Source organism: Oncorhynchus masou, unplaced genomic scaffold (genome assembly GCF_036934945.1).
Source record: "Oncorhynchus masou masou isolate Uvic2021 unplaced genomic scaffold, UVic_Omas_1.1 unplaced_scaffold_2521, whole genome shotgun sequence".
Lineage (NCBI taxonomy): Eukaryota > Metazoa > Chordata > Actinopteri > Salmoniformes > Salmonidae > Oncorhynchus > Oncorhynchus masou.
In genome coordinates, this window is record NW_027008971.1 from 1 (window position 1) to 13,184 (window position 13,184).

General features: G+C 45.4%; 1 pseudogene; it reads left to right on the plus strand.

Annotated features, from left to right (window-relative positions):
* The first annotated feature begins 6 nt into the window (after positions 1 to 6).
* LOC135533619 (broad substrate specificity ATP-binding cassette transporter ABCG2-like) lies at positions 7 to 12,312 on the plus strand (annotated as a pseudogene).
* The last annotated feature ends 872 nt before the right edge of the window (positions 12,313 to 13,184 follow it).

A 13,184-nucleotide genomic window follows, 5' to 3' on the forward strand; every position in this document is an offset into this window, starting at 1 on the left:
TGGTCGTATGGTGGTGAACTCTCTCAGGAACCCCCAGACATCGTACGCTCAGCTGGCCCTCAACATCTTCTTCGCTCTGCTGGTCGGCCTCATCTACTACCAGATCCCCCTGACTCTACCTGAAGCCCTACAGAACAGGTGTCTGTCCTGTCTGTCCTGTCCTGTCCTGTCTGTCTGTCCTGTCTGTCCTGTCTGTCTGTCCTGTCTGTCCTGTCTGTCTTGTCTGTCCTGTCTTGTCTGTCCTGTCTGTCCTGTCTGTCTGTCCTGTCTGTCTTGTCTGTCTGTCCTGTCTGTCTGTCCTGTCTGTCTGTCCTGTCTGTCTGTCCTGTCTGTCTGTCCTGTCTGTCTTGTGTGTCCTGTCTGTCCTGTCTGTCCTGTCTGTCTGGTCTGTCCTGGCTGTCTGTCTGTCCGTCCTGTCTGTCTGTCCTGTCTGTCTTGTCTGTCCTGTCTTGTCTGTCCTGTCTGTCTGTCCTGTCTGTCTTGTCTGTCCTGTCTGTCCTGTCTGTCTTGTCTGTCCTGTCTGGTCTGTCCTGTCCTGTGTGTCCTGTGTGTCCTGTGTGTCCTGTCCTGTCTGTCCTGTCTGTCCTGTCTTGTCTGTCCTGTCTGTCTGTCCTGTCTGTCTTGTCTGTCCTGTCTGTCCTGTCTGTCCTGTCTGTCCTGTCTGTCCTGTCTGTCCTGTCCTGTCTGTCCTGTCTGTCCTGTCTGTCCTGTCCTGTCTGTCCTGTCTGTCTGTCCTGTCTGTCCTGTCTGTCCTGTCTGTCCTGTCCTGTCTGTCCTGTCTGTCCTGTCCTGTCTGTCCTGTCTGTCCTGTCTGTCTGTCCTGTCTGTCCTGTCCTGTCTGTCCTGTCTGTCCTGTCTGTCTTGTCTGTCCTGTCTGTCCTGTCTGGTCTGTCTGTCTTGTCTGTCTTGTCTGTCCTGTCCTGTCTGTCCTGTCTGTCCTGTCCTGTCTGTCCTGTCTGTCCTGTCCTGTCTGTCCTGTCTGTCCTGTCTGTCCTGTCCTGTCTGTCCTGTCTGTCCTGTCTGTCCTGTCTGTCCTGTCCTGTCTGTCCTGTCCTGTCTGTCCTGTCTGTCCTGTCTGTCCTGTCTGTCCTGTCTGTCCTGTCTGTCCTGTCTGTCCTGTCTGTCCTGTCTGTCCTGTCTGTCCTGTCTTGTCTGTCCTGTCTGTCCTGTCTTGTCTGTCCTGTCTGTCCTGTCCTGTCTGTCCTGTCTGGTCTGTCCTGTCCTGTCTGTCCTGTCCTGTCTGTCTGTCTTGTCTGTCCTGTCTGTCCGTCTCACAGTGCAGCAGTATCTATTCTTTATTCTCTCTCTCTCTCAGGATGGGAGCATTCTTTTTCCTCATCATCAACATGGTGTTTGGGAATCTTTCAGCTGTGGAACTCTTCATCAATGAGAGAGCTCTGTTCATGTGAGTCTTTCTGTTTGTATGTGTTCTGATTCTCTCTCTTTGTGTGTTCTGACTCTCTCTCTCTCTCTCTCTCTCTGTGTGTGTGTTCTGACTCTCTCTCTGTGTGTTCTGACTCTCTCTGTGTGTTCTGACTCTCTCTCTGTGTGTGTTCTGACTCTCTCTCTGTGTGTGTTCTGACTCTGTGTGTGTTCTGACTCTCTCTGTGTGTGTGTTCTGACTCTCTCTCTCTGTTTTCTGACTCTCTCTCTCTGTGTGAAAAGTGTGTTCTGACTCTCTCTCTCTCTGTGTGTGTGTTCTGACTCTCTCTCTCTCTGTGTGTTCTGACTCTCTCTCTCTCTGTGTGTTCTGACTCTCTGTGTGTGTTCTGACTATCTCTCTCTGTGTGTGTTCTGACTCTCTCTCTCTCTGTGTGTTCTGACTCTCTCTCTCTGTCTGTGTGTTCTGACTCTGCATGTTCTGACTCTCTCTCTGTGTTCTGACTCTCTCTCTCTGTGTTCTTGACTCTCTCTCTCTCTGTGTGTTTTGTCTCTCTGTGTGTTTTGTCTCTCTCTTCTCTGTGTGTTTTGTCTCTCTCTGTGTGTGTTCTGACTCTCTCTCTGTGTGTTCTGACTCTCTCTGTGTGTGTGTTCTGACTCTCTGTGTGTGTGTTTCAGCCATGAGAACTCTAGTGGGTACTACCGTACATCTGTCTACTTCCTGTCTAAGATATTCGCTGACCTCATCCCCAACCGCATTGTACCTATCCTCATCTTCTCAGCCATCGCCTACTATATGATGGGTATGAAACATACACACACACACACACACAGGTCAGAACACACACACAACACACACACACATAGGTCAGAACACACACACACATACACACACACACACACACACACACACACAGGTCAGAATACACACACACACAGGTCAGAATACACACACACACACACACACAGTACACACACACACAGGTCAGAACACACACACACAAACACAGGTCAGAATACACAGGTCACACACACAGGTCAGAACACACACACACACACAGACAGTTCAGAACACACACACACACTTCCTTCTATGATAAAATGTAAATCTCTCCACCAGGTCTGAAGCCAGCCTTCACAGCATTCCTGCTCTTCACACTGACGATGTCCCTGGTCAGTCTGGCTGGGGTCAGTCTGGCGTTCCTGGTCTCAGCCTCTGTCTCCTCCTTCGCTATGGCCAAGCGTCCTCATCGCCCTGCCTTTCGTCTTCATGATGGTGAGAGACACACAAACACACTCAAACACTCAGACACACACTAACTCTCTCTCTCTAGGTGTTGGAGGGTTCCTGGTCAAGCTAACTCCATGTCCTCTGTCTCTGTCTCTCTCTGACTCTGTCTCTGTCTCTCTCTCTCTGTCTGTCTCTGTCAATGTCTCTGTCTCTCTCTGTCTCTGTCTCTGTCTCTCTGTCTCTGTCTCTCTCTCTCTCTGTCTCTCTCTCTCTGTCTCTCTCTCTGTCTGTCTCTCTCTGACTCGTCTCTCTGTCTCTCTCTCTCTCTCTCTCTCGGTCTCTCTCTCGGTCTCCTCTCCCTTCTCCGGTCCCTCTCTCTTCTCTCTCTCTCTCTCTCTAGGTGTTTGGAGGGTTCCTGGTCAACCTTAACTCCATGTTGTCTTGGTTGTCATGGCTGGGGCGGATCAGCATCTTCCGCTACGGGCTAGAGGTAGGAGGGAGGGTTGGGGGTGTGGGGGTGGGAGGGGAGGGGGTAGGGAGGGGTTGGGGGGTAAGAGGAGGAGGGGAGGGAGGGAAGAGGAAGGGGGGAGGACTGGAAGTAACCGAGTCTACATGTAATGCTCCTCTAAGATAATTGGACAGTCTGATTGATGGATTAGAGAGTTGACAGTCTGTTTGATGGTCCTATTAGAGAGTTGGACAGTCTGATTGATGGTCCTATTAGGAGAGTTGGACAGTCTGATTGATGGTCCTATTAGAGAGTTGACAGTCTGTTTGATGGTCCTATTAGAGAGTTGGATGGTCTGTTTGATGGTCCCATTAGAGAGTTGGATGGTCTGATTGATGGTCCTATTAGAGAGTTGGACAGTCTGATTGATGGTCCTATTAGAGAGTTGGACAGTATGATTGATGGTCCCATTAGAGAATTGGACAGTCTGATTGATGGTCCTATTAGAAAGTTGGACAATCTGATGGTCCTATTAGAGAGTTGGACAGTCTGATTGATGGTCCTATTAGAGAGTTGGACAGTCTGTTTGATGGTCCTATTAGAGAGTTGGACAGTCTGATTGATGGTCCTATTAGAGAGTTGGACAGTCTGTTTGATGGTCCTATTAGAGAGTTGGACAGTCTGATTGATGGTCCTATTAGAGAGTTGGACAGTCTGATTGATGGTCCTATTAGAGAGTTGGACAGTCTGTTTGATGGTCCTATTAGAGAGTTGGACAGTCTGTTTGATGGTCCTATTAGAGAATTGGACAGTATGATTGATGGTCCCATTAGAGAATTGGACAGTATGATTGATGGTCCCATTAGAGAATTGGACAGTCTGATTGATGGTCCTATTAGAAAGTTGGACAATCTGATGGTCCTATTAGAGAGTTGGACAGTCTGATTGATGGTCCTATTAGAGAGTTGGACAGTCTGATTGATGGTCCTATTAGAGAGTTGGACAGTCTGTTTGATGGTCCTATTAGAGGTTGGACAGTCTGATTGATGGTCCTATTAGAGAGTTGGACAGTCTGATTGATGGTCCTATTAGAGAGTTGGACAGTCTGTTTGATGGTCCTATTAGAAGTTGGATGGTCTGTTTGATGGTCCCATTAGAGAGTTGGATGGTCTGTTTGATGGTCCCATTAGAAGTTGGACAGTCTGATTGATGGTCCTATTAGAGAGTTGGACAGTATGATTGATGGTCCCATTAGAGAATTGGACAGTCTGATTGATGGTCCTATTAGAAAGTTGGACAATCTGATGGTCCTATTAGAGAGTTGGACAGTCTGATTGATGGTCCTATTAGAGAGTTGGACAGTCTGTTTGATGGTCCTATTAGAGAGTTGGACAGTCTGATTGATGGTCCTATTAGAGAGTTGGACAGTCTGATTGATGGTCCTATTAGAGAGTTGGACAGTCTGTCTGATGGTCCTATTAGAGAGTTGGACAGTCTGATTGATGGTCCTATTAGAGAGTTGGACAGTCTGATGGTCCTATTAGAGAGTTGGACAGTCTGATTGATGGTCTTATTAGAGAGTTGGACAGTCTGATGGTCCCATTAGAGAGTTGGACAGTCTGATGGTCCTATTAGAGAGTTGGACAGTCTGATGGTCCTATTAGAGAGTTGGACAGTCTGATGGTCCTATTAGAGAGTTGGACAGTCTGATGGTCCTATTAGAGAGTTGGACAGTCTGATTGATGGTCCTATTAGAGAGTTGGAAGGTCCTATTAGAGAGTTGGACAGTCTGATGGTCCCATTAGAGAGTTGGACAGTCTGATTGATGGTCCTATTAGAGAGTTGGACAGTCTGTTTGATGGTCCCATTAGAGAGTTGGACAGTCTGATGGTCCTATTAGAAAGTTGGACAGTCTGATGGTCCTATTAGAAAGTTGGACAATCTGATTGATGGTCCTATTAGAAAGTTGGACAATCTGATGGTCCTATTAGAGAGTTGGACAGTCTGATTGATGGTCCTATTAGAGAGTTGGACAGTCTGATGGTCCCATTAGAGAGTTGGACAGTCTGATGGTCCTATTAGAGAGTTGGACAGTCTGATGGTCCTATTAGAGAGTTGGACAGTCTGATTGATGGTCCTATTAGAGAGTTGGAAGGTCTGTTTGATGGTCCTATTAGAGAGTTGGACAGTCTGATGGTCCCATTAGAGAGTTGGACAGTCTGATTGATGGTCCTATTAGAGAGTTGGACAGTATGATTGATGGTCCCATTAGAGAATTGGACAGTATGATTGATGGTCCCATTAGAGAATTGGACAGTCTGATTGATGGTCCTATTGTAAAAAGTTGGACAATCTGATGGTCCTATTAGAGAGTTGGACAGTCTGATTAATGGTCCTATTAGAGAGTTGGACAGTCTGTTTGATGGTCCTATTAGAGAGTTGGACAGTCTGATTGATGGTCCTATTAGAGAGTTGGACAGTCTGATTGATGGTCCTATTAGAGAGTTGGACAGTCTGTTTGATGGTCCAATTAGAGAGTTGGATGGTCTGTTTGATGGTCCTATTAGAGAGTTGGACAGTCTGATGGTCCCATTAGAGAGTTGGACAGTCTGATTGATGGTCCTATTAGAGAGTTGGACAGTCTGATGGTCCTATTAGAGAGTTGGACAGTCTGTTTGATGGTCCCATTAGAGAGTTGGACAGTCTGGATTGATGGTCCTATTAGAGAGTTGACAGTCTGATGGTCCTATTAGAGAGTTGGACAGTCTGTTTGATGGTCCCATTAGAGAGTTGACAGCCCTGATGGTCCTATTAGAGAGTTGGACAGTCTGATGGTCCTATTTAGAGAGTTGGACAGTCTGATGGTCCTATTAGAGAGTTGGACAGTCTGATGGTCCCATTAGAGAGTTGGACAGTCTGATTGATGGTCCTATTAGAGAGTTGGACAGTCTGATGGTCCTATTAGAGAGTTGACAGTCTGATGGTCCTATTAGACAGTTGTACAGTATGATGGTCATATTAGAGAGTTGGACAGTCTGTTTGATGGTCCCATTAGAGAGTTGGACAGTCTGATTGATGGTCCTATTAGAGAGTTGGACAGTCTGATTGATGGTCCTATTAGAGAGTTGGACAGTCTGTTTGATGGTCCTATTAGAGAGTTGGACAGTCTGTTTGATGGTCCTATTAGAGAGTTGGACAGTCTGATTGATGGTCCTATTAGAGAGTTGGACAGTCTGTCTGATGGTCCTATTAGAGAGTTGGACAGTCTGATGGTCCCATTAGAGAGTTGGACAGTCTGATTGATGGTCCTATTAGAGAGTTGGACAGTCTGATGGTCCTATTAGAGAGTTGGACAGTCTGATTGATGGTCCTATTAGAGAGTTGTACAGTCTGATGGTCCCATTAGAGAGTTGGACAGTCTGATGGTCCCATTAGAGAGTTGGACAGTCTGATGGTCCTATTAGAGAGTTGGACAGTCTGATGGTCCTATTAGAGAGTTGGACAGTCTGATGGTCCTATTAGAGAGTTGGACAGTCTGATGGTCCTATTAGAGAGTTGGACAGTCTGATGGTCCTATTAGAGAGTTGGACAGTCTGATTGATGGTCCTATTAGAGAGTTGGAAGGTCTGTTTGATGGTCCTATTAGAGAGTTGGACAGTCTGTTTGATGGTCCCATTAGAGAGTTGGACAGTCTGATTGATGGTCCTATTAGAGAGTTGGACAGTCTGATGGTCCCATTAGAGAGTTGGACAGTCTGATGGTCCTATTAGAGAGTTGGACAGTCTGATGGTCCTATTAGAGAGTTGGACAGTCTGATTGATGGTCCTATTAGAGAGTTGGAAGGTCTGTTTGATGGTCCTATTAGAGAGTTGACAGTCTGATGGTCCCATTAGAGAGTTGACAGTCTGATTGATGGTCCTATTAGAGAGTTGGACAGTCTGATTGATGGTCCTATTAGAGAGTTGGACAGTATGATTGATGGTCCCATTAGAGAATTGGACAGTATGATTGATGGTCCCATTAGAGAATTGGACAGTCTGATTGTCCAACTTTCTAATAGGACCATCAATCTGATGGTCCTATTAGAGAGTTGGACAGTCTGATTAATGGTCCTATTAGAGAGTTGGACAGTCTGATTGATGGTCCTATTAGAGAGTTGGACAGTCTGTTTGATGGTCCTATTAGAGAGTTGGATGGTCTGTTTGATGGTCCTATTAGAGAGTTGGACAGTCTGATGGTCCCATTAGAGAGTTGGACAGTCTGATTGATGGTCCTATTAGAGAGTTGGACAGTATGATTGATGGTCCCATTAGAGAATTGGACAGTCTGATTGATGGTCCTATTAGAAAGTTGGACAATCTGATGGTCCTATTAGAGAGTTGGACAGTCTGATTGATAGTCCTATTAGAGAGTTGGACAGTCTGTTTGATGGTCCTATTAGAGAGTTGGACAGTCTGTTTGATGGTCCTATTAGAGAGTTGGACAGTCTGATTGATGGTCCTATTAGAGAGTTGGACAGTCTGATTGATGGTCCTATTAGAGAGTTGGACAGTCTGTTTGATGGTCCTATTAGAGAGTTGGACAGTCTGTTTGATGGTCCTATTAGAGAGTTGGACAGTCTGATTGATGGTCCTATTAGAGAGTTGGACAGTCTGTCTGATGGTCCTATTAGAGAGTTGGACAGTCTGATGGTCCCATTAGAGAGTTGGACAGTCTGATTGATGGTCCTATTAGAGAGTTGGACAGTCTGATGGTCCCATTAGAGAGTTGTACAGTCTGATGGTCCTATTAGAGAGTTGGACAGTCTGTTTGATGGTCCTATTAGAGTGTTGGACAGTCTGATGGTCCTATTAGAGAGTTGGACAGTCTGTTTGATGGTCCTATTAGAGAGTTGGACAGTCTGATGGTCCTATTAGAGAGTTGGACAGTCTGATTGACGGTCCTATTAGAGAGTTGGACAGTCTGATTGATGGTCCTATTAGAGAGTTGGACAGTCTGTTTGATGGTCCTATTAGAGAGTTGGACAGTCTGATTGATGGTCCTATTAGAGAGTTGGACAGTCTGATTGATGGTCCTATTAGAGAGTTGGACAGTCTGATTGATGGTCCTATTAGAGAGTTGGACAGTCTGATTGATGGTCCTATTAGAGAGTTGGACAGTCTGATTGATGGTCCTATTAGAGAGTTGGACAGTCTGATTGATGGTCCTATTAGAGAGTTGGACAGTCTGATGGTCCTATTGGAGAGTTGGACAGTCTGATTGATGGTCCTATTAGAGAGTTGGACAGTCTGATTGATGGTCCTATTAGACAGTCTGATGGTCCTATTGGAGAGTTGGACAGTCTGTTTGATGGTCCTATTAGAGAGTTGGACAGTCTGTTTGATGGTCCTATTAGAGAGTTGGACAGTCTGATGGTCCCATTAGAGTTGGACAGTCTGATGGTCCTATTAGAGAGTTGGACAGTCTGATGGTCCTATTAGAGAGTTGGACAGTCTGATGGTCCTATTAGAGAGTTGGACAGTCTGATGGTCCTATTAGAGAGTTGGACAGTCTGTTTGATGGTCCTATTAGAGAGTTGGACAATCTGATGGTCCCATTAGAGAGTTGGACAGTCTGATTGATGGTCCTATTAGAGAGTTGGACAGTCTGATGGTCCTATTAGAGAGTTGGACAGTGATGGTCCCATTAGAGAGTTGGACAGTCTGTTTGATGGTCCTATTAGAGAGTTGGACAATCTGATGGTCCCATTAGAGAGTTGGACAGTCTGATTGATGGTCCTATTAGAGAGTTGGACAGTCTGATGGTCCCATTAGAGAGTTGGACAGTCTGATGGTCCCATTAGAGAGTTGGACAGTCTGATGGTCCCATTAGAGAGTTGGACAGTCTGATTGATGGTCCTGTTAGAGAGTTGGACAGTCTGTTTGATGGTCCTATTAGAGAGTTGGACAGTCTGTTTGATGGTCCCATTAGAGAGTTGGACAGTCTGATGGTCCCATTAGAGAGTTGGACAGTCTGATGGTCCTATTAGAGAGTTGGACAGTCTGATTGATGGTCCTATTAGAGAGTTGGACAGTCTGATTGATGGTCCTATTAGAGAGTTGGACAGTCTGATTGATGGTCCTATTAGAGAGTTGGACAGTCTGATTGATGGTCCTATTAGAGAGTTGGACAGTCTGATTGATGGTCCTATTAGAGAGTTGGACAGTCTGATTGATGGTCCTATTAGAGAGTTGGACAGTCTGATTGATGGTCCTATTAGAGAGTTGGACAGTCTGATTGATGGTCCTATTAGAGAGTTGGACAGTCTGATTGATGGTCCTATTAGAGAGTTGGACAGTCTGATTGATGGTCCTATTAGAGAGTTGGACAGTCTGATTGATGGTCCTATTAGAGAGTTGGACAGTCTGATGGTCCCATTAGAGAGTTGGACAGTCTGATTGATGGTCCCATTAGAGAGTTGGACAGTCTGATTGATGGTCCTATTAGAGAGTTGGACAGTCTGACGGTCCTATGAGAGTTGGACAGTCTGACGGTCCTATGAGAGTTGGACAGTCTGACGGTCCTATGAGAGTTGGACAGTCTGACGGTCCTATGAGAGTTGGACAGTCTGACGGTCCTATGAGAGTTGGACAGTCTGACGGTCCTATGAGAGTTGGACAGTCTGACCGTCCTATGAGAGTTGGACAGTCTGATTGATGGTCCTATTAGACTGTCTGATGGTCCTATTAGAGAGTTGGACAGTCTGATTGATGGTCCTATTAGACTGTCTGATGGTCCTATTAGAGAGTTGGACAGTCTGGCGGTCCTATTAGAGAGTTGGACTGTCTGACGGTCCTATTAGAGAGTTGGACTGTCTGACGGTCCTATTAGAGAGTTGGACAGTCTGACGGTCCTATTAGAGAGTTGGACAGTCTGATGGTCCTATTAGAGTTGGACAGTCTGACGGTCCTATTAGAGAGTTCGACAGTCTGACGGTCCTATTAGAGAGTTGGACAGTCTGATGGTCCTATTAGAGAGTTGGACAGTCTGATTGATGGTCCTATTAGACTGTCTGACGGTCCTATTAGAGAGTTGGACAGTCTGATGGTCATAGTGTGTTTATTCTCTCCCTCTGTCTCCCCATCAGGCGGTGACCATTAATGAGTTTAAAGGACAAATATTCTACAGCAACACAACCACGTAAGTTCACCTCTCACTCTCCTTTCATTCTCTCTGTTCTCCTTTCATTCTCTCTGTTCTCCTTTCATTCTCTCTGTCCTCTCCTTTCATTCTCTCCTTTCATTCTCTCTGTTCTCTCCTTTCATTCTCTCTGTTCTCTCCTTTCATTCTCTCTGTCCTCTCCTTTCATTCTCTCTGTCCTCTCTCATTCTCTCTGCCCTCTCCTTTCATTCTCTCCTTTCATTCTCTCTGCTCTCTCCTTTCATTCTCTCCTTTCATTCTCTCTGTTCTCTCCTTTCATTCTCTCTGCCCTCTCCTTTCATTCTCTCTGCTCTCTCCTTTCATTCTCTCCTTTCATTCTCTCTGTCCTCTCCTTTCATTCTCTCTGTCCTCTCCTTTCATTCTCTCTGTCCTCTCCTTTCATTCTCTCTGTCCTCTCCTTTCATTCTCTCTGTCCTCTCCTTTCATTCTCTCTGTCCTCTCCTTTCATTCTCTCTGTCCTCTCCTTTCATTCTCTCCTTTCATTCTCTCTGTTCTCTCCTTTCATTCTCTCTGTCCTCTCCTTTCATTCTCTCTGTCCTCTCCTTTCATTCTCTCTGCTCTCTCCTTTCATTCTCTCCTTTCATTCTCTCTGTCCTCTCCTTTCATTCTCTCTGTCCTCTCCTTTCATTCTCTCTGTCCTCTCCTTTCATTCTCTCCTTTCATTCTCTCTGTCCTCTCCTTTCATTCTCTCTGTCCTCTCCTTTCATTCTCTCTGTCCTCTCCTTTCATTCTCTGTCCTCTCCTTTCATTCTCTCTGTTCTCTCCTTTCATTCTCTCTGTTCTCTCCTTTCATTCTCTCTGCTCTCTCCTTTTATGCTCCTCAGCCATCCATCCATATGCTGACACCACCACCGTGTGGCAGATCTCTATAAGTCAACATCTATCTCCTCTCGTCTTCCAGGGGAGGTGTACTACAACATCTATCTCCTCTCCCTCTATGTATTCAACACCCCCCCCTCTCTCTCTCCTCTCGTCTTCCAGGGGAGGTGTACCTGGAGACCCAGGGAATAGACTACAGCACCTGGGGTTTCTGACCTTTAACCCCTCTCTCTCTGTCTTCCAGGGGAGGTGTACCTGGAGACCCAGGGAATAGACTACAGCACCTGGGGTTTCTGACCTTTAACCCCTCTCTCTCTGTCTTCCAGGGGAGGTGTACCTGGAGACCCAGGGAATAGATTACAGCACCTGGGGTTTCTGACCTTTAACCCCTCTCTCTGTCAGTCTTCCAGGGAGGTGTACCTGGAGACCCAGGAATAGACTACAGCACCTGGGGTTTCTGACCTTTAACCCTCTCTCTGTCAGTCTTCCAGGGAGGTGTACCTGGAGACCCAGGGAGTAGACTACAGCACCTGGGGTTTCTGACCTTTAACCCCTCTCTGTCAGTCTTCCAGGGGAGGTGTACCTGGAGACCCAGGGAATAGACTACAGCACCTGGGGTTTCTGACCTTTAACCCCCTCTCTGTCAGTCTTCCAGGGGAGGTGTACCTGGAGACCCAGGGAATAGACTACAGCACCTGGGGCTTCTGGCAGAACCATGTAGCTCTGGCTGGGATCATTACGGTGTGTCTGGTCTTGGCCTACATACAGCTCAGACGGATCAACCGCTGGAAGTGACACGGGATCAGATTGATCTGCACCTTCTGGAGCAACAGGGGCTGTGAGGAGAGACACATCGCAAGAATAGAATCAGATTGATCTACACCTTCTGGAGCAACAGGGGCTGTGAGGAGAGACACATCGCAAGAATAGAATCAGATTGATCTGCACCTTCTGGAGCAACAGGGGCTGTGAGGAGATACACACTCTCTCCACTCCAGTCCATTGTAATATGCTTGTATTGTATGTTTTGTGTTGTAGAAATGCACTGGTGTTGTTATATTGTTATTTGGTGCCTTAATACAGTCTAAGTCCTGTCTGTGCCGGGGGAGGGGTTCTACTGAACGATGTGGAGTTGTTTTAAGAAGGTCAAACGAAGGATGTTCTTGTTATTTGATTTAAAGTTTGAAGACTCCTCGAGGTATCAAAAAAATATATAAAACAAATATTTGATGAACATGTTTATTTGTACTTACTGCTTTTAGCCAATAGAAACACATTGAATAACAGATAGTCCTTACTGCTATTAGAAACACATTGAATAACAGATAGTCCTTACTGCTATTAGAAACACATTGAATAACAGATAATCCTTACTGCTATTAGCCCATAGAAACACATTGAATAACAGTCCTTACTGATATTAGCCAATAGAAACACATTGAATAACAGATAGTCCTTACTGCTATTAGCCCATAGAAACACACTGAATAACAGATAGTCCTTACTGCTATTAGCCCATAGAAACACATTGAATAACAGATAGTCCTTACTGCTATTAGCCCATAGAAACACATTGAATAACAGATAGTCCTTACTGCTATTAGAAACACACTGAATAACAGATAGTCCTTACTGCTATTAGCCAATAGAAATACATTGAATAACAGATAGTCCTTACTGCTATTAGCCCATAGAAACACATTGAATAACAGATAGTCCTTACTGCTATTAGCCCATAGAAACACATTGAATAACAGTCCTTACTGCTATTAGCCAATAGAAACACATTGAATAACAGATAGTCCTTACTGCTATTAGCCCATAGAAACACATTGAATTACAGATAGTCCTTACTGCTATTAGCCCATAGAAACACATTGAATAACAGATAGTCCTTACTGCTATTAGCCCATAGAAACACATTGAATAACAGATAGTCCTTACTGCTATTAGAAACACATTGAATAACAGATAGTCCTTACTGCTATTAGAAACACATTGAATAACAGTCCTTACTGCTATTAGCCCATAGAAACACATTGAATAACAGATAGTCCTTACTGCTATTAGCCAATAGAAACACATTGAATAACAGATAGTCCTTAC